Source organism: Tribolium madens, unplaced genomic scaffold (genome assembly GCF_015345945.1).
Source record: "Tribolium madens isolate multiple individuals breed KSU strain unplaced genomic scaffold, Tmad_KSU_1.1 Scaffold_97;HRSCAF=244;Tcas5.2_LG3a, whole genome shotgun sequence".
NCBI lineage: Eukaryota > Metazoa > Arthropoda > Insecta > Coleoptera > Tenebrionidae > Tribolium > Tribolium madens.
Genome location: NW_025401069.1, coordinates 3,754,122 through 3,774,141, shown reverse-complemented (window position 1 = coordinate 3,774,141; position 20,020 = coordinate 3,754,122). Strand labels below are relative to the sequence as shown.

The following is a 20,020-nucleotide window of genomic DNA, read 5'->3' as shown; positions in this document are numbered from 1 at the left end:
TTCAAGGTGCAGAAAATAATACCTTTGCGGCAACTACAAACTAGTATAAAATTAGAAATTATAATACCAATGTATAATTATAATTAGTAACGTCAACACATCAGAGACTCTAAGCAAAAGAATATCTTTTTCTTCATTCACGTGAAGCGAGAAAAGAGAATGGGAACAAGTGGATCCGAGCTTTTATGGTATATAAAGCAAAAACAATTTCCATGCAAAGTTAGTTCATTGTCGTTTGTACAATGCTTCGCACACAGACCATTTATCAAAGCTGTATCTTTCAGCAAACTGAAAAACATTACAGCAAATGCAATATAAAAGAGTCCGTTACTGTCGTTCTTACAGTTGAGAAACAAGGACTGGTCAATTGACAAGATATCACAATTCCCTATGGTATATTTTCAGCTACTATGTTCAGATTAAATTATGTTTTGTGTAAGGTTATTGTTTTATTTTTAGCAAATATTTTTTATCTGAATAGTTAAAGTATTATAAATCATATTTTTTCCGATCAACCAAAGAATGGCTGTTATAATTGCGTCATAATATAAAAAGTTCTTTTAGCTGAAAAACATAATCTAATAAAACGGGGCAACAAATAACCGAGGAGGATGGCATAATCTGAGTTTTTACTGTAATCAAGAAGCGGTTAAACGGTAAGATAAATGGCCTCAGGAAACAAATACAACACTTCCATACACAAATTTAATATATTTGCTATCACGGCTTTGATACTGGCGCCATTTAATTTTTGTCTATTCCAGGATAAAATCCTTATTCCTCTTTCGCTAAGTAAACATAAATCTTTTTCCCTTTATATCTTTCTTGAGTTTTAGGAACAATTCTTATACACGAAATGGTTTTATATCTACTTTAGACCACCAGCAACTCGCTAACTAAAATGTATTACATTGAAATCGAATACTCGTGTACACTTGAAAGCTTTGAGATTTATAACTTCAAAAGTTTGCCGAGGAACAGTAAGAGTAATTAGTCACACGCTTACACTAGAGAATTTGCGAAAACTTGCAACATTTTTATTCGACAAGAATTCTATATAAAAAAGAAAAATATATAGCAAAAACATTCAGGAAATAATTTTTTAAAAGTCGGTAGGGTTCTACTAGTGATTTTGTGCATAAAAAAATCGCTGACAGCTCCTATAAACCGGACTTGGCTTTCGCGACAATATCTTTGATGCTCCATAAAATACCGCAATACATATTCAAGCTGGCATACATAACAGTTTAACAAAAAGGCAAAAGAAAGAAGCACTAAAGCTTATCTTAACGACATCGGAGGGGTGCGTGAAAGCTGCGACACTTTATACGACCGGCCGGCAGAATTATAAAATATGAATAAAGTGAGAATATTCCTCCGACGTTGAGAAGAGATTCGCCAAAGGGCTTTTGTATTGGCTGTCGCTACATGCCGTCAAACAACTTTCAGTCTGACGATGAGAGATTTTATGGTTTCAGGGTTAATATCGATTGCTCAAACAACGCTTTTCGACGGCATTCAGAGGATATTTTTTTCGACGTACGAGGATTATGAAAACATCAAACCTGTCAATGGCTAATTTTTATTAATCACCTAACTGACTTCGAAGCAAAGTTAATGAACTTTGATTTAAGGGATTTTTATTTAGAAAGAAGCCATCACGGCAATATGACGTGTTATATTCGACGTGATTCAGCAGAAGATATATTTTTTTATTACCGTGAACTTATTAAAGCACTTACAAAGCTTTTGTATACAAAGACTTTATCGGCGTGAATACCTTCAACAGGGCGCCAACATTTATGCTTTGTAACCCAATCGGGAGGGATTTGCCAACACACTATTTATAGTAGAGTAAAAAATACAGTAAGCATTTACCCTTTGAAATAAAATACAGGTTTGCAAGCGCTAACAAAACATAACTCACTGTAATAGTAAACTGATGTACTTTTGAATTAAAATGTAGAATATTGCTTGGAATGTTTTGGTTAAAAGGTTTTAAACAGTGTTTATAGAAAAGGCTAAGAATAATACGAGTACTTTCTAATAAAGGGATAATGAATAACCATAATTAATAAGTAATAATTAATAAAATAAACAAAGGTTTTTCACATTTTTTTTCTTCTTAATTCATTTTGCTGCTCATTACAGTATTTAATACATTTTATGATTTGCGTGATATACTGGTTTCAAATTAAGATTTTTTCTAGTAGTAAAATCTCTAAAAAACGGAGAAATGTGTGCACTTATTTAAAAAGTCCATTAATCATTGCATTTAATATCCGAAGACCTAAATAAAATGTATAGAATTTCCCCTGAGCGAACATCGATCAAGTGCCAATAAATTCTTTCGTTCTTAAACGCACAAGAAAGTACAAATGGTGGCAATTATATGTGGATGTTGAGGGATAATTGCGTAAAAAATCACGTGCGTGGTTTAGTGGTGGTCGGTGATGTTTTATATTGCCTATATTTTATCTTCCTTCATCACAAACAACTGGAGTGCCTCTTGTGACCAATAACTCGTCCATTATTGGTCTGCTTCTGTAGACTTCTCTTCTTATAACGCTGTACTAAAGAAATATGTTCAATTGTATGCTTCATTGGGCGCAGCATAAAAGCGATTTTGATCGCAATGTGGTTGACATACTAATAGTAATTGGATTATAGCTGCATTATATTGCAATTTAGATAACTCTTGTCGATTCCAAGTCGAGTTATAATATTTAGACATTTTTTTAATTGTGTACTATAGCTTTATGTATTTGTTTAAAGAATTTTAACTGACAAAAAGTATGTGTTCTTCCACCTATGTATGAATCAAAATAAAGATTTACATCATTCTATTGTATTTTCTTTTTCTTTATAATTTATAGTGCGAAGAAATCTGAAAGAAAACATACTGTATGGTCTAACGCACTCTATTGCCTTGACTGTTTCCATTTTCATGCTTTGTTTGCTGTGAATCGATTTCAACATCAAAAGCTCACGAATATTGTCACCTTCCCTATAAATTTCTGCAGGTTAAAAATGAAACAAGAAGTGAAGTTGACTGAAATAACTCTACATTAATAGTAGCTTTAAAACAGTTAATAATCAGTTTTTTAAACTGTTATTTTCACTTCGTCGCCGCATAAAGTTACCATTCTTAATATATGCAAGTCGTCGTGCATTTTCATCATTGGTTTAGCAATTTCAGGAAATGTCAAGAATTCCAAGTGCTTTCCGGTTCTTTGCTTGTGACATGCAATTCTCTCATAAATACTCTCGGCTAATACAATAAAAACAAATGCCAATTTAGAAGTCTATGAGGACTCAGGGCCATTTTTGAATTTCGATCGAAAATCGATTTTATGTAAAACGTGGCTTGGAATTAATTTTTTATGTAATCTTTTGCAGAGCTTATGCCTCTAGTTTGATAATAACAAGCTCGAAGTATTGTTTTATAAAAACCCCAAGAGCAACAAGCATCTGGTTTCCTTATGATCAAGCAAAGCAAGCTCTTTTTAAAAAAGCCAAGTGAGTTATTGGCAAAATGAACGTTGAAAGGTAAAACTCGGTGGGGTCGGATGCGTCTTTGTGTTACTCGCGGCTGCTGGTTTGAAGAAAATCAGCCAGCTTTTCCTCCTCTAGCTGGGATAAGCCTATGCGGACACAGCATCCAATTTGGAACTTATTTCCCTTACGTGAATTTCATATTGACCCGGCCTTTTGTCTTGAATAAAATTATGCGACTCGAACAAGTTTATTTCTACGAAGATTCCAAACGTCAATGCAACAATACAAACTTATTTCATAAAATATAAGTGTGTTTCAACGTCACTGCTGTTTTCTGTGCGTCTACAGTAAAAAAAAAAACTATTGAAACTTAGATTCTTATTCTGTAAGTCTGAACAATATCGTTAGTGAACGATTTTCGTCGTTAAACAAATTTTCGTATTCTGTAAATAAACTACTTTCGTTGAGTACCGACTATTTCGTTAAAATTTGTCGTTGATGAACGAAAGCTCAATGGGTTGTCGTTGACTCAACGAAATAATATTTTCATAACTGATTTATCAGTTTTTACGAAATATGGGTCATATTTTGAATTATTTTCTCGTCGAATTGCAAAGAAGGTTATTATTATTTTATTATTATATTATTACTGTTGTTGATTTTCCTTTATAAAAATTTAAAACATACTCGTACATATTTTAGACAAATTGTATGTACAAGTAGTTAATAAAAATAAAGTTGTTAGCAATCCTTTTAATACGTTTGATGAATTATTTTGAAGAATGTTTAGATTTACAAGAACTTTAGCACATTTTTTTTAGCACTAGTAGAACATCACCCATAGTCCAAGTTAAAAAAAATCGACTTAAAAGTTAGGTTAGTTGATGGAGTGGGTGGTTAAAACTTACCTTTTTGTGAAATAAAAAAATATGTTTTTCATAATAAATATTTATTTAAAAAATAGCTTTAATATTTTTCCATCCAGCTATGTCTCTTACAGAACCACCACAAGCATTAATTTCATCATTAATTTTTTCCATGCTTTTCTTAGAGCAATGAGTTTCTCCGCTACAATTTTTTTTTAAACTGGGAGTCATTTTCCAATAAATTCAAATGTGGTCCAAATTGTTGAATCGTTGTTTTAGGTTTTTTCTTCTTTTTGTCGATGCAAGCCCTTTTTAAACTTTAATAAACTTACATTGTGACATTTTTGACGTTTTTGAATAAATACTAACGAATTAAAAATATTGACTTTTCGATAAGGTTACAGAATACGAAATTCAAATATGTCGTTACAACATTCGAAAAAATGGACGAAAAATTAGGGAATAAGGGTCTTAGAATTTCAGGTTTTGAATTTTAAAAGATTTGCTGCAAAAGCTGAGAATTGTGGTTTAACAAGACTTATTTGCATTCCGGCGTTGATAGTGTGTGCCTAGCTCAGCAAAAAAAAGAAAATCCTCATCTATTAGCTGTCAGTATAGTCAAAATTGGTAGTAAATAACAAATTGACTTTACATTCGCTTAAGTTGTTCGAGCGGAATATTTGAGCGTCTCCCTTGACACAACCACTTATTACAAGTCGGTCTGTTAATACACTGCATCAGGTGTTTAAAATCATGATTAACCATGAATAAAGCTACCTGTTCGCAGAAGATTGAAAATCAGCACCAGTCCAACATAAATCTTGGCAATCTCCAACCGTACTACCTGAAGTACTTTATAAATCATAACATCCAAAATATGTTGTCAACCCATTTAATTATGCAAGTGACAGGGGACTTCGCAACCAGCTCCTAGGGCTTTGTTATAATTGTTATATGTGTGGTAAAATGTCACTTTAGACCTTTATAAACTAAAACTAATGACCGCACCTCATTAATGTTAATTATTTAATCGGAGAAATGAATGTACGTATTCTGCTTGGACAAAGCTTACATTTCTTTGAGATTACAAGCTAAAACAAAGTTGAGGACTTGCATGAAGCCATACATTCACATTAATAATAATTTCTGTTTCTTGAATAATAATTTAATTAGTGAGAGCCTAAATGTAAGGCTAATTTTATAATTTTAATTGACTTAAATGAAATTACAAGAAATACAAAAAGAACAAAAATTGACTTTTCGAAAGATATCAATATGGATGCCTAAAATTCTCTTATTGAAAATGCTTATTAAACACTTTTACCACTTAATTCAGTATTTATTTATATCAAAAAAAAAAAACTTTCAAAACTCATTTATTATTCTATCAAAAGTACAAAAAGAAAACCTTTGTGTTTATAATAAAAATTTTAATAAAAAACTTTTGAAGGATTTTTGGGGTGCTTTTGAATTTGCTTTGGAGGAAGATCACAAATGAATGGGATTAAAAATATTATGGATTATTTAAGGCCAAATTAGCTGAGTGTAATCGGAGTTTCGGAGACAACAAATGTGTGCAATTAATTTGTACTAAATGTGTGGCAAAATCCGTTATTCATACATGTTAATTTCAATTGAGGTAGACAGAGAAATATGAGATTTGTAATGCGAGGCACGTGCGGTCACTGTTGGACTTATTATTTAATTCAACTGATTCAATAATAACCCTTAATTTAGTGTAATCTGTTTAGCTCATCACATCCTACATGTAGCCACAGTTGAACACGAGATATATATCATTCAAAATTGCTTTTAAAACCGTTACTACATGCTTCGTTTTACGTGTTTGACAAATAATGAAAACGTGATGCTTTCCTAAAGGTCTTTACTGAATTTCAAAGCAGGGAAATTGTAGATTCAGGTGTCAGTAAGATATTTATGTGTATGTGGGATGAGTAAACAAAGTGGGAAGAAATATTGTTTGCAGAAAATCTAGTTAAATTCAGAATAATTTTAAAGACAGGTAAACTGAACCGAAATGAACATGAAAGAAAACAACTGAGAGCGCTTTTTAATGAAACTTAAATTAAGTTTGTGTTTTGCCAAAACACGAAATAAATATGTTGGTAGGTATAGTGGAAATTAGATAATCACCATTATTAGGTTTTAACTCAGGTTTCAAAAAACCCATTCCAACTATCCCATATATTTTCAAACACTCCAATCTCACTGCTCTCGGCTAAGCAAATTGTGGGCTTGAACATTAAACATTAACAATGGCAATTTCCGACATTTGCAGAACCATACATAATGTATCTGGTTTGCAGAGAATCCATCAAGTTTTTCTTTAAAACGGAAACACTAGATTGCACTGCTTTTTTGGAATACTATAACATACAATTAATTTTTTATTTTTTTTTAAATACTAATTTCAAGCGTGTTAAATCAGTAATTTCAAAGGAGATGCTCTTTGTTTTCAAAGAGTTTATTATTATCGAGAACTACTTCATCGACAGTCATTGATCGGGATTCTGACATTTGCATACTTGTGGCAAGAGTCTGCTATAATTTTAGACAACCTTTGCAGCTAAAGGCGTATTATTAAATGAAGTCCTTGCCTAAATGCATCAGAGATACGCAATTTTTACAAAAAATATTATGTAAAAGCCTGCTTCTTAAGATTTCATTAATAAATAGAGTTATTAATGTAGAAATTAAAAAATATATATATTAAAACATTAATCTCCTTCAAAGAACTTCTCTTGATTTGCTAGGCACATATTCATTATCATTGCTACCACTTTTTACAACAATTTTAATGTTTTAAATAAAAGTTTGGTTAGTACTTTTATTAAAATTTTACTGTCTCTTTGTACTATTTTAGCATGGCATTCCATTTTCTCTTTATGATCTATTTGATCCTAGAGAATAGTGTCGGTACGAATTTTTTCAATTAAGTAAAGACTAAAATTTACTTGATCATAAGGTAGGTACAATTCCTAATTTAATAATTTTGTTTATTGTGCATATAATTTGTATATAAATGTATTGGTGATACATATTCAGAAATCACTGTTGCTGTATTTGCATGCAGGCCACAATCGTATTCGTTTTGACACTAAGAACAATAAATTCAGATCATCTTGAGAGACTTGCTTGGGTAGATTTGTATTTATCACATTTGAACTACATAAAATACACTTCCATTTGACTGATACATATTTATATTCAACATTCACAAACTGCTAGAAAATTTCACAGCGACTTTTCTTTGTTAAATTACTCGTATATTTAGCGATATTAAAACAAGAGCAACGGCTGAAAAACTGCCTACTGTTAAAAATGCATCATAAACACAAAACACAAAAAAAAAATTTCACAAAAAAATTGGTTACAAATTAGAGATATAATGTATGTACAATAAAATATAACAATCGGACGTGTATTTATTTTTTTACAAAGATGTCTGTGAACATTCTAAAAAACGTTTTTTTTTCGATGATACCAGTTTTAAAAATTAATCTTAGTTTAGTTTGTACAAAGTGGTTTAGAAAAAATGCATTTTTATTTTCGTTCTCCATTTAAAAAGGAATTCGTTTTAAATAAAGTAGAAATGTTGTTTTTTTTTTAATTGTCGTAGTTGAGATGCATGCTAGTTATTTGGGTGTTAACTTAAAATGTGTAAACAGAAGAAAAGCAAATTCAACAATTTATAGACGAATAGCTCTACCAATTCAAAGACATAACATTGAAATGTTCCGGTATTTTGCAAATCTAAAATAAAAAGTTTTATTTTTAAATTAAACTTCAAACCATCAACCAACAATATGGTTTGACTACACCATTAACCTTTTGTTTATTCCTAGACTACAATAATTTAGTGTAACTATTCAAAAGCATTTTAAAACTGTTTCATGCTGTTACTGTAACTTTCATCAAAAGAACTCAAAGGTTAAATTAGATTGTTTTTGAAAACAAAGCAGTTTTTATAAAGTTATCTCAAAATTTTAGTTAAAATTTTGTGCATAAAAAACAGCACCTTTGAAAAGACCCTAATAATAAATCATGTTGTTGAAACACAACTTAAAGTTCCGTTTAATAATTCTCAAGAACAAATAAATTGTTACAAAATTGTTGGGACACATTATAAAAGCCTTTTATCGTTAACTTTGTCTAAAACCAGTAAATTCTTGAGTTTTTTTTACCTGTCTATAACAAGAAATGCAAGTAGTTATAATACTTATATAATATAGTACTTACACTACTCCTAACTATGAAACTCTGTACTTAGTGTTAGGAATCTCCTGATGCATGCAGTGTTTTGCAACTTATAAACGAGAGTTTGACGAATCTCAAAGTAAATACAGATGTGCTATTCCACCTAGAAGCCCTGGGCACCTACTGAAGCTCCAAATGATATTCCAAAATATTTTCAATTTTTTAGGCTTGGAACTAGCAATCCAATGATAGCATGCTGATGATATTTGAACATTTAGTGCAGAAGTTTTAGTTCAACATATAAATATTGTTTTGAAACGTATTATTTCCGATTTTACAACAAAGCTGCTATCTGTAGAAGAGTTAAATAACAATTTTTGCATCTTAAATGATTCACTTATTGCTCTCAATACTCTTATTCCAAATGAAAAAACTAATAAAGCATGCTACGAATTTTGCACAAGTACAAACAGGATATAAATGTAGTTGAATTTTGTATCGAAATTTCTTCGTTTAAACAACAACCTGCGGCATTATTTGGAAAAATTAGTAAAATAGATCCAAGAAATTTACTAAAGCAAATTATTCACTTTAATCTTACAGATGTTTTTCCCAATATTCAAATAACATTGCAATTATATTTAATTTACTAACCATTTCTGCGAGTTGTGAACGCAGTTTTGCTAAATTAAAAATTACTAAAATTTATTTAAGATCAAACATAGTTCAGAACAATTTTTTTAGTTTGGCAATCCTAAGCACCAAATAAAATTGACAAAAAATTAAATCTTAAAGATAAGTTTGCAAAAACAAAGACACGAAAAGTAAAATTTTAATTTTTCAAAGAGATTTTTTTAATGGCAGAGCGTATTCTCATTAGTATTTTGCTTATTAATTATAAATTATTCTAAAATTATTATAACATAAAATACACTTTTTGAAAATAAGTGCTCAAAAATTAATCTTGTCCAGCTTCCGTAAAAAAATCTCTAAAAACAGCAACTAATGTCCACTTTACGTATTGTTTTTGTTATATATATTCTGTTCATATTAGCATTAGTACTTTAGTAATTTTCTTTAAGGGAAGAAATGTATAGAGTTAGAATGTAGAAAATTTTGGAATTTTTGTTTTTTATTAATAAAGATATTGACCGGTAACAGTCCACACATGCATTAAGCTTTCCTTCAACTTGTAAAAAGGGCTAGTCACGATAAATTCAATAACATCTGAGGATCACAGATTACGTCATTAATCTTCCGACACATCATTATCTAACTGTATCAAAATAATATCAAATCAAGCAGGTCTTTTGAGGAGTTATTGACATACATAAATTGATTTATTTTGAGATGGTAAAGTTTGAGTAGATGGTAACAAATTGGATAAAATCAGAGGACTCTCATGGCTCTTTGTGTTATAACAATAATTATCTTTTAGCATGTATGCTATTTGAGTGGAGAACTTGTAAGCGGAGTGCTTTAGAAACTTTGCCTTACTTCCTGCTAAGTGCTTTTACTAAACAGTGGTCAAAATGAACCAATTTGCCGTGTACAATTTGAAGTTTAGTCTGATTTAATAATTTAGTTGAATGAAATTTACGGACACTCCATTTATATAGGGTCAACTTATGACAATTGCTAGAGGGTCACGTATGCAAAATAGTTCTATCTGTCGAACCGCCATTATTGAATATAGTTGAATGTTATTTAATATTCCATTTATTAAATTTTCGAATTGATTTGTAAGCTTTGGGGATTGTTGCAACATGCAATCAATAATTACAATTCAATTTAGAACGTTTTTTTAATTTTTGAGATTTGCGTGATTTATTGAGGTCATTATTAGCTTCTGTATTAGGAGCTAAAAGATGTATTGAAACAGACTAGTGAGTTTGTTCTAAAATGCGGAAATTAAATTTTACACCTACTATTATTCAGTGTTCATCTGTTCTGGTTTCGAACAAATTCTCTAATTCCCAAAGGAGATCGTTTTGTAATTAAAATATTAATTATTGGAGAGAGAATTCTTCGACAAAGTCCATAGTGCAGTAATCTGGAAGCATCAAATTAAATATTCCGTAATAATATAAGCCACGTTGATCCTTCGAAGCGATTTGGTGCAGATACCCTTTTAGCCATGCAATATATGAGTTTGTTGAAGTATAAGGCGCTGCCTGCGTGCAGCGGAGGGCTTCTAAGAACATCTCGTTACTTCGTGTAATTTAATTTTCAACAAGGCTTTATGTTTTAATCAATGTGAAATGGGATCTCCAGTTCGGGAATGGCTCAAGGTATTTTCCTGACGAGATAAAGACGCGGCGCCAACGTTAAAGTAACTTGCAAGAATAACATGCATAGATAGCATGCTCTTTTACCGCGTCACTGTACAAGCTTAGCGATCAGTTCCAATTACATCATGATTTTACACTTTATACTTTTTTTATACCTAATTTATACTTTTCAATGTCGACAAGAAAATTGTTTTACAATATCTTGTCGAAAACTTGGAATTCGAAGTGAATCCATGTAAACGTGACATTTAAAAAACAAAAAAAAAACAAAATAACAATTAAAAACCAAACAAAAATATATTATTCTTCTTTTTCTTAAACAAAATTTTTGAATTATACATGATGTCTTTTTTGTAAGTAAATTGTCTCTTTCTTATTTAACAAGAATATAAAAATTGTTATTCCTAGTGTTTATGTGAATTTTAAAGACCAATTTTTTGTAATTTAAATGTGTGCTTTTTGAAATAAGATAACAGCAACTTATCAAATCTCATAAGCACTGAAACATTAAGAAACAGTTGGTAAATAATCGACTTTGAGAGATATATAGCTGTCAGTTTGGAAGAAAATTTGAGACAAAAATACTTTAAATAGTTTTAAAAGTACAATTTTATAAACATTTTAAAATTTTTAAACTTTCGAAAACCAAAAGTGGCCCTTCCAAAACTAATATAACATACATACCGGGTCATTTTTTTTATTAGTATACATAGCCCTATGTATATGTATAGTTAAAAAAACAGGGTCAATTTTATAGGGTAGGCGACCAACCCCGCTTTTGACCCGGTTTTTTTAACTGTATACATAGGGCTATGTATACTAATATAAAACTGTCCCAGTATATATATTTATGTATGAATATTTTACCTAATACATATATAATTTTATACAAAATTATCAGAAAATCGTCAACTTTTACTCATCGCCGGAAGTAAAGTTGTGATTAAAAAACAGAAAACTCATAACGTGGCATAATTAAATTTAATGCCAAAACTAAAAATACATTAATTACACATTAACATGTCAATGATCTTTAATTTCTCATGCTGCAAGAAGAATTCTTGTGCTATGAAGAATCCGAAATTTACTTTAGTGCAATGGCGATTGTAAACCTTAAAGTTTTATTATGTTATAAAACAGTCTAAAGGCATTTCGAGAGCAGTTAAATAAAGCTAAATTATATGCAAACGTTATTTGTTTGTTTGCTGTTAACAATTTGAAAATAAAAGTTATTAGCAAATAAAATTAGCTGTTTATGCAAGGTTCTAGATGCTTGTGTTTTAGCAAGCGTTCCTTTGCGAGTGATGAGTAAAAAATTGTAAACATTATTATTTTTATATTCATTACTGAAAATAGTATCGTAGCAGTGGCGTCTCGTGTGTTATTAGTTAGGTGCTGCATTCAGGACCGACACTAGGGAGATTTTTTTATCAATAATAATATTCCGAGTGCAAATTGTCCATACTTTAATTTAAATTAGGATTAATTTGGCATGCACGAGGTGTATTTTGAAAACTATTTCTTAAGAATGAATTACAGATTTGTCAGGATTCACCAAATTTTTTAACTTGACGACGTAAAATGACGATTGCCAAGTATTCTGAAAATATAATAATACAAAATGTAATAAGTATATTAAAATTAAAAAAATAATAGTTTTTATTAAATTTAAAACACTGTATCGTAGTACGTTTTGAAAGGTGTTGTGTATCTGACAAAGTTCCAATACTTGAGCATTTACTGTTGTTTAGTTTATTGACGATAATATCTAATCATAATAATCTGAAATCTATTGATTAAGTGACTATAACTTGTTGCATAGCAACGAACAGCATCTAATTTACCAGATAAGTGCCAAGTTAGTAAGAGTTTTAGTCGGTTAAGCCTATTAATCCCAAATCTGATATGAATACTGGTTGCTAAAAAGGTTTAGAACAATCTGGATAGTGTGCAATAAAAGCTCCTCTTCCTGTGAGAAATATGACTTTTATACGCACTAGTTTTTAAAAGTATCACTTTTACATTGTTTTACAGACAATAATTTGTTACATGAGTATGTATATATATTGCTAATGTCATTGTAACGCAGAGACGATAACATTAAAACGTTAGAATAAATGAAGGTGAGTTATCTTTCAAAATCAGAATAGGTATTCGTGAATGACGACTACTTGTCCCAACTAACTTAACATCTAAGTCCAATGCTTGAAGGGATAATTCCGTAATCGATACTGCAAACAATCAATCACAAATAAGACTGGCAAGGAGCTTCTACCGTCTGCTAGTTAACATGACAATGGTAAGGGCTCATTAAACCGAAGCATATGCTAAGCCAGCAGGCCTGAGCAAACATAGTTTACTAAGACACAGTATCAAGGACTGGCCCTTCATTGTTTCACGTTTCTATCATCCTCTTGTTAATAATTTCCATATTTCCATGTATACCTCCCCTAAACAGGTCGACTTTTTGTCGATACGGATTCTCTCCAATTTACTCAAAAACTAATACTTTAAACATCAAAGCGAATGTATCAAAGCACGCTAAGCAAAACTCACACTGAACAACTTTGGATTTGATATTTGGATAGATGGATGATCTCGGATTGATTAATAGCTACGTGTAAATGTAAGCACTCTCATACGTAACTGCTAATAAGGAAGAGTTCGTTACTCACCATTAAAAGATGTGATGGATTCGCTCAGGGAATAGGCTTCTACAACAAAACAAAACATTTTAAAAATTATGCTAAAGAAATACTCACCAACAAATAAAAAACTTTAAACATTGTTAAACCGTAGTTAATTTGTCTCAATAGCAGAAATTAATATCTCATGAAGCTGATTGGAACAATGATAAAGGTTTATATTGTTGCTAGAGGATGAGTTAAATCACGTGCATAAATGGGGTCTTTGAACCGCCCACAAGTAAGTTGGCTTGTCCGCATTGCCCGTGCCCAATTAGACCCATTTGTTTGCCCCACCGATTACATAAATAATACAAACTGAAGCCTGCTTTCTGTGGTTGAATAGATGTAACGTCCCTCTATAAAATTCTTAGTATCAATCGACGAAATAATTATCAGGAATGGTAAAGTAAAATGTTATGTAAAAGGGGAGAATGAAATTACATAGTTAGCGACATAATCAGTGAAAAAGTTACGTGAATAATTAAAGCTAAACAAATACATAGCTTTGTAATGCATGGTGTATCGATTTTGTATTTAAAACCACAATAGAACTCGACAAAATAAACACTATTTCCTAAAAATTCATCACTTTTGGGTTGCATTTTAAAATGTTTTGAGGCTTACCACCCGTACTATTGTACTAAACAAAAAACGTTCAGATTGCTATAAATAAAGATTTAACCAACCCAGAAAAAGTAAATTTTTACAATTGTTTTAAAGTTTCAAAGCAAGAAGGCAAATTATTACAAAACATTTAATAGAAAAATTAAATTAAATATACCTATGTAACATATCTTTTTCAAAAACTAAAGTTCATCAAAATTAAAATTATCATTATCACTTTATAACGCTATATGATGCACTTCTGAATTATTTACTTTGTTCTTTTTTTGGAGACTTGATGAAAAAGTGTAATTTTAGTCAGTTTAGGGAAGTAAATGTATTATTTCAATTACTCATAATTCTAGTAAAAAAATATTTCAGTTTTAAAAAAGTTATGATGTTGTGAATTACAAGCGTAGAGAGCAATTTCATCAAGGTGTTGCAGTCATAGAATGCCTTAGAGGCTCTAACAAAAATTATATCAAATCACGAAGAAGCTTTAGATTGTATTCTGTTTATTGTTTTTTATTTTTTTTTATAACTTATTTGTATTTTGTGGTATTTGCTTCTGTACCCAATCGGTACGCACCCCACTACATTCACCCCTCCAGATGAGGGTGCATCGTATGTATGTGCAACATACGTCCACTTGGACAACGAAAGTTTTAGTTTGTAAGACCCTTTTGTAACCCGTCAAAAAAAAGTTGTTTTAATATAAAGTTTAAAAATCAAGAATGTTTTTATAAACCACCAACCCCGTTCCGCTAAAGTTTTTGAAGCTAAACAGCTTCAAAAATGTAACTACACAAATTACTTCTTTTTCTTCTAATATATATTTTAATTATTACATATTTATTAACTTAAAAACCAGGAGCGTCATTACGAGAAGGCACTCTAATTAAAATTACCCCACCTAATTTTATTTAAATTACTGTTTGTTTTTATTTTTTTATTGTTTGAATGAATAAATTATATGCAGTTAGTTACATATGTGTTATATTTATTAATTTTAAAAGCTTACTCGTGTGCTAATCAATTAAGTTATTGCCTCCCCCTCAAGAGATTTTCAAAAAACTGGAACTAATATAGAAAAATCCATATTATATTTGCACTTCTCGACTCAAAATTAGTAAAGAAATTTAACTTTTATAAAAAAAACAAATTCTTAACAAATATAAGAAAATGTTAACTTAAAAATGCATATACTTGAAGGTCTATGTGAGAATGTGGGTCAGACATCCCCGATTCAAATATGCTTTCATTAATAAAGCGTTGAAAATCTATACAATATAATAACTTTTCGATAAACTGATAATGACTGTAGGGTTTGTGCAAATAATAAATTTGTTAATATCGACGGTAATTTTCATAGGCTCGGTCGATATAATGAAAAATGGCAGGTACCATATAACACCTGATCAGGCACAACAATTAAATTACGTTTGTTGCAGAATTGTTAGGAAAGCATTAAATATGTAGGGTCGCTACCCTACTCAACCCTGGAATTGATGTCTGATACTACTCAACTCTTTCATATAAAATGAGGGGTTGTTAGGTCGGTTGAAAGTAGGTCATTGAGTCGGTTAATTAAGATATGTGAATGCGATTTAGAATGAAAATGATGTATCCAGTGCATGCGTTCAGGCGAAATTAATGAGTTCTCTTTTGAAATTAATAAAATGTAAATTTGGCAGGCTTCGGTAAGTGCCGAGTTTAAATCAACTCCAGGATCAAATATTTACCGTCCCTTACCAATTTAATACGTTTCTGTCGACAAAAACCCCGAAACAAATTAAAAACCTCTCTTTATTAATGTCCGCAGTGTAAACAGACTCGTGAAGACTACTCAAGTGGACTTAAAAAAATAATCTCAAAAAACAATTAAAAAGTCGGCGTGATGGTACTTTCAATGACTGAAAATTGGTCTGGTCTTTGTTCCACTTGAGTACTCTGCAAGAGTCGATCTCAGTCGGTGACTTTTCAGGAGTTTTAAGGAATTGGATCCACGTTCATTACCCTACGTTACCCTTGGTAACAGCACGTCTTGGGTCCTTCGGGTCTGACACACTGTGGTCCTTAAGGAATACCGACGTTCAGGATGAAAGAATTTACAATTTACAGTCAGTGTGTATGTTTGGCAAATGACAATGAAGCTATCGAAAAAACGGACGAATTTTCTCTTATAACCTTTGCGTGAAGGATTTTATTCCATTCTTTGTGAGGTCGCACGACGGGTTTAGAGAGCATTTCGCAAGGGAAATGACAGCTCTTTTTAGTTAAGTATGTGCAAAAAATGTAAACCTGAAAATGAGGACCGAAACACAAATTTAACACACATTCACAGAATTTGAAAGTGGGCAATTATTAGAAATAAATGAATAAGCATCGCTAAAATTTTATATTACGTACATAAAAAATATTCGTCAAAGTGGGCAATACTGGAGAACGAACGGATTATTTTTAATAATTTTTATTTATTTATGCAAAAATGGATTCAAACGATTGAAATTTAGTTTAAAAATGATTAAACGTAATCTATTCTTCTGACCAAATTTTCGATGCCACCAACATTACAGTTGTCGCAAAATAACTTGCGAAAAGTAATGGTGGTTGCATCGAAAATTTGGTCAGGCTCATTATTCCTCGTGAATCACCTTGTATTTCTATACTGTCACTTGTAATATGCTTTTTTTACTAAACGTTAAAACCGAGGTTAAAACCATACACATTTCATTTAAGCTTTATGTGCATTATTATCAAAAATAAATTATTGATGTAATTACAGGTAAAATATAAAGGCGTTTGCTTTATCCTTCTGTACTCAAGGTAATTGCTGACTTTGCTGCAATAATAATAAAGTGTAATAAAGGCATTTGAAATTAAAAATCAAAATTATGCTTGAAAATTGCAACGACAAAATAATGAGCAACACCTCATCACTACCAAGAGTTATTGATTATTATGGTTCCAGAAGCTTGTCTTATGTATGTTATGGTTACAATAAGCTTGTTTGCAGTTAACGAGATTTTTGCAATTATCAATAAATTATTATTTTTTAGTACAAGGTTACATCAATCTTGGAAAATGATGCGAACAAAGAACCGGTTGAGAAAACAAGTGTTACTTATGCATAAGTTACCCTTAAAAAATACGTGTAGATAAGTGTATAAATTATAAGACGTAACAAAACATAATGTTTATATAATATATATACCTATGTACTCGTATATTAAGAGTAATATAATATATTAAGAGTTCTTTGTAAAACAGGAGCTATAAAAAAAATTAAAAATTAATATCAGGATTTTAAAAGGGTACTATGTTATAAGAAATGCAAATGAGTATGTCGCCTTTACAAGTCTTTATTGTACAATTTTATAAAAATAAATCTATTTTCGAAAACAAGAAAAAAGTAGAAAGCGAAATTATCTTTCACCATTCTTATTTCTTATAACATTAAGTAAAAGTAATATTTAGAATTTGTGTAGGTATGTTTTTGGTATTCTTTAAATTTAAATCAGTATCAGTAATAAATGATTAGTTTTATGACTGTATACAATGTCAGGTAACTATACATTTAAAAACAACAAATTAATAGTCATTTCCTCATTAAGAATTTAGCTCAGACAACTGCGGGCATTTCGAGATGTGTTCTTGTTCCCATTGTTGGTTGACAATAGCGAAGCAATTATTAAATGATTCTGGAATTTCAGTAGCGGTAGCGTTCTTGTGTCGTTTTAAATTAGATTGGCAAAGGGTTCTCCTATGCCTAATTTCAGAAGTGTTCTGTTTGTTTGCTTTGATGGTAGTTCTAATTCTAACAAATATTACTCCTCATGAATATTTCATTGTACCTGCGTTGTCACATATTGGACTAATATAATTAGGTTAAATATTATCAGAAACAGACAGAAATTTACTTCATCCATGAGTAACACATCAAAAACTTTAGTTTCCCTCAGCAAGATTTACTCGTAGTTTACTGAAAAAAATCGAATACAATAAAACTGAATATAAAGCTTGTAGATAATTAGTTATGTGTATATTTAAATTTCGATTTAAATTACCATTTCCATACTTATTAGTTTAAATTAAACATACGTCACGTTGCGTTGGCGTAATGTAGACAATAGAAAACAAAATATACTAGCAGACTACTAATTGAGAAGTTAAATTGTGATGAAGATAAATTGTTCATGATTAAATGCAAAACAAATTTGAAAAAAAATCTAATTTCTCGTTTTTTTATTCCATTATCTAAAATAAATTGTTACATAATTAACATTCAAACTAACCAAGTCAATTTCTGTTACATAAAAATTTTAATGAGTACAACTACAAACTTGTAAAAAGTGAAAACTTTTACACATATCCATATTTTTTACATTAGTTAAAACCTTTCTGATCCGTTTGATACACAATAACCATTCCGATTTCTGTAATATCCTACACGGCAAAGACACCCTTGTTGATAATTATTCTGTCCACAAAGGTTATTAGCACTTCTTGAACACCTTTCGTGGCATGATGATCCACAATTTGCATACTGCTGGTTTGGTCCACATCGTTCTTTAGGGAAAAAAACAAAATTTCCTGAAGATTTTATTGTGATGAAATTACTTACGTGCATGGACAGCCATTACAGTAAAAACACAAAGAAAAACAAGAACTTTCATTGTCGTGGTTTTAAATTGATCTGAGAACAAATGTAAATGTGAGCCCATTTATATCATACCAAGTCTAATCTTCGTTACGTATTTATCCTAATTATTAGATGTGCATGTCTTTAGGAATAGGAAAATTATTTTTAGCATTTTCACATGATCGTTGTTGATTCCAACGCAAAACATAATTAATTATAATGGAAATAGTATGTAATAGGTATGACATAAATATTGGTCATGGTCATGGTTCAAATTTTGCTTGCTGACGCGGTTTGGGAAGAATACAGTGAATCATCACGATCTGACGGTAAGCTTGGAACCAGCGGCGTAGTGGTTCTATTCGTGGATTAAAATTTGAGAAAAATAAAAATTCACGCATAACGTATTCAGTAAAGGCAATTTTTACTTTTATTGGTAAAAATTCAATCGCTAAATTAAATAAAGTGAATAAGTAATATCCAAGATTATTTTATATTTATTTATAACAATTTATTTTCATTATTTTTTTTTAATTCATAGGGGCTAAATGCCTAGTTTCTTCATCCTCAGATTCCTCCTCTTCGGTATCAGACCAGCAAAACTCTTCTTCTGAATCGCCGGTATTTACTGTGAAACACAATTCTTGAGCCGCATCAAACATATGTTCTTTTTTCATATATTACTTAGTCACTTGAGTTTCTCTTTCGCATAAAGTGCTTTGTGAACATTTCCGTGCAAAATTTTTGGGTGAAGAAGAAAATGAAGATGAAGTTCCAGCAGCTATTTCTTTCATTTGTTTTTGGATGGAACGATAGCTTCTCTCGCCTATTCCTGTAGTTGCTAAAACGCAATCTCTATAATTGCTCAAAAGAATTTTTAAGCCATTTTCCGTCTCTTCCCTAAATTTCATAATATTAGCAATTAATTCCCGTGTTTGAGTTTGAAGGACCTTGCCTTTAACTCCAATGTTTGAGTTTTTAGGCATTGTATATATTAAAAATAATTATAAAAAAGTGTGAATTTACTTTACACAATACAGAGCAAAACCGATTTCTAAAAAGAACTGATTTTATAAAAAAAAGAAAAACGCGGAAAGAACACAAACGATACAAACACATTAAACAGAACTAAGAGACTGGTAAACTAAAGTGGGAAAATTCTAACAGGTATTCCAAAAAGGGATTAATGCAAAGAATTCCAGTAAATATTGTTTT

General features: G+C 30.7%; 1 protein-coding gene across 1 annotated transcript in view; it reads right to left on the bottom strand.

Moving 5' to 3' along the window:
- The window catches only part of LOC123014292 (irregular chiasm C-roughest protein-like), a 224,724-nt gene that overhangs the window by 167,580 nt on the left and 37,124 nt on the right, over nt 1–20,020 (bottom strand). Inside the window, exon 2 of the mRNA XM_044413333.1 lies at nt 13,549–13,587. The gene's annotated coding sequence lies outside the window, so the exon portion shown is untranslated. The remainder of the gene's footprint in view (nt 1–13,548; nt 13,588–20,020) is intronic.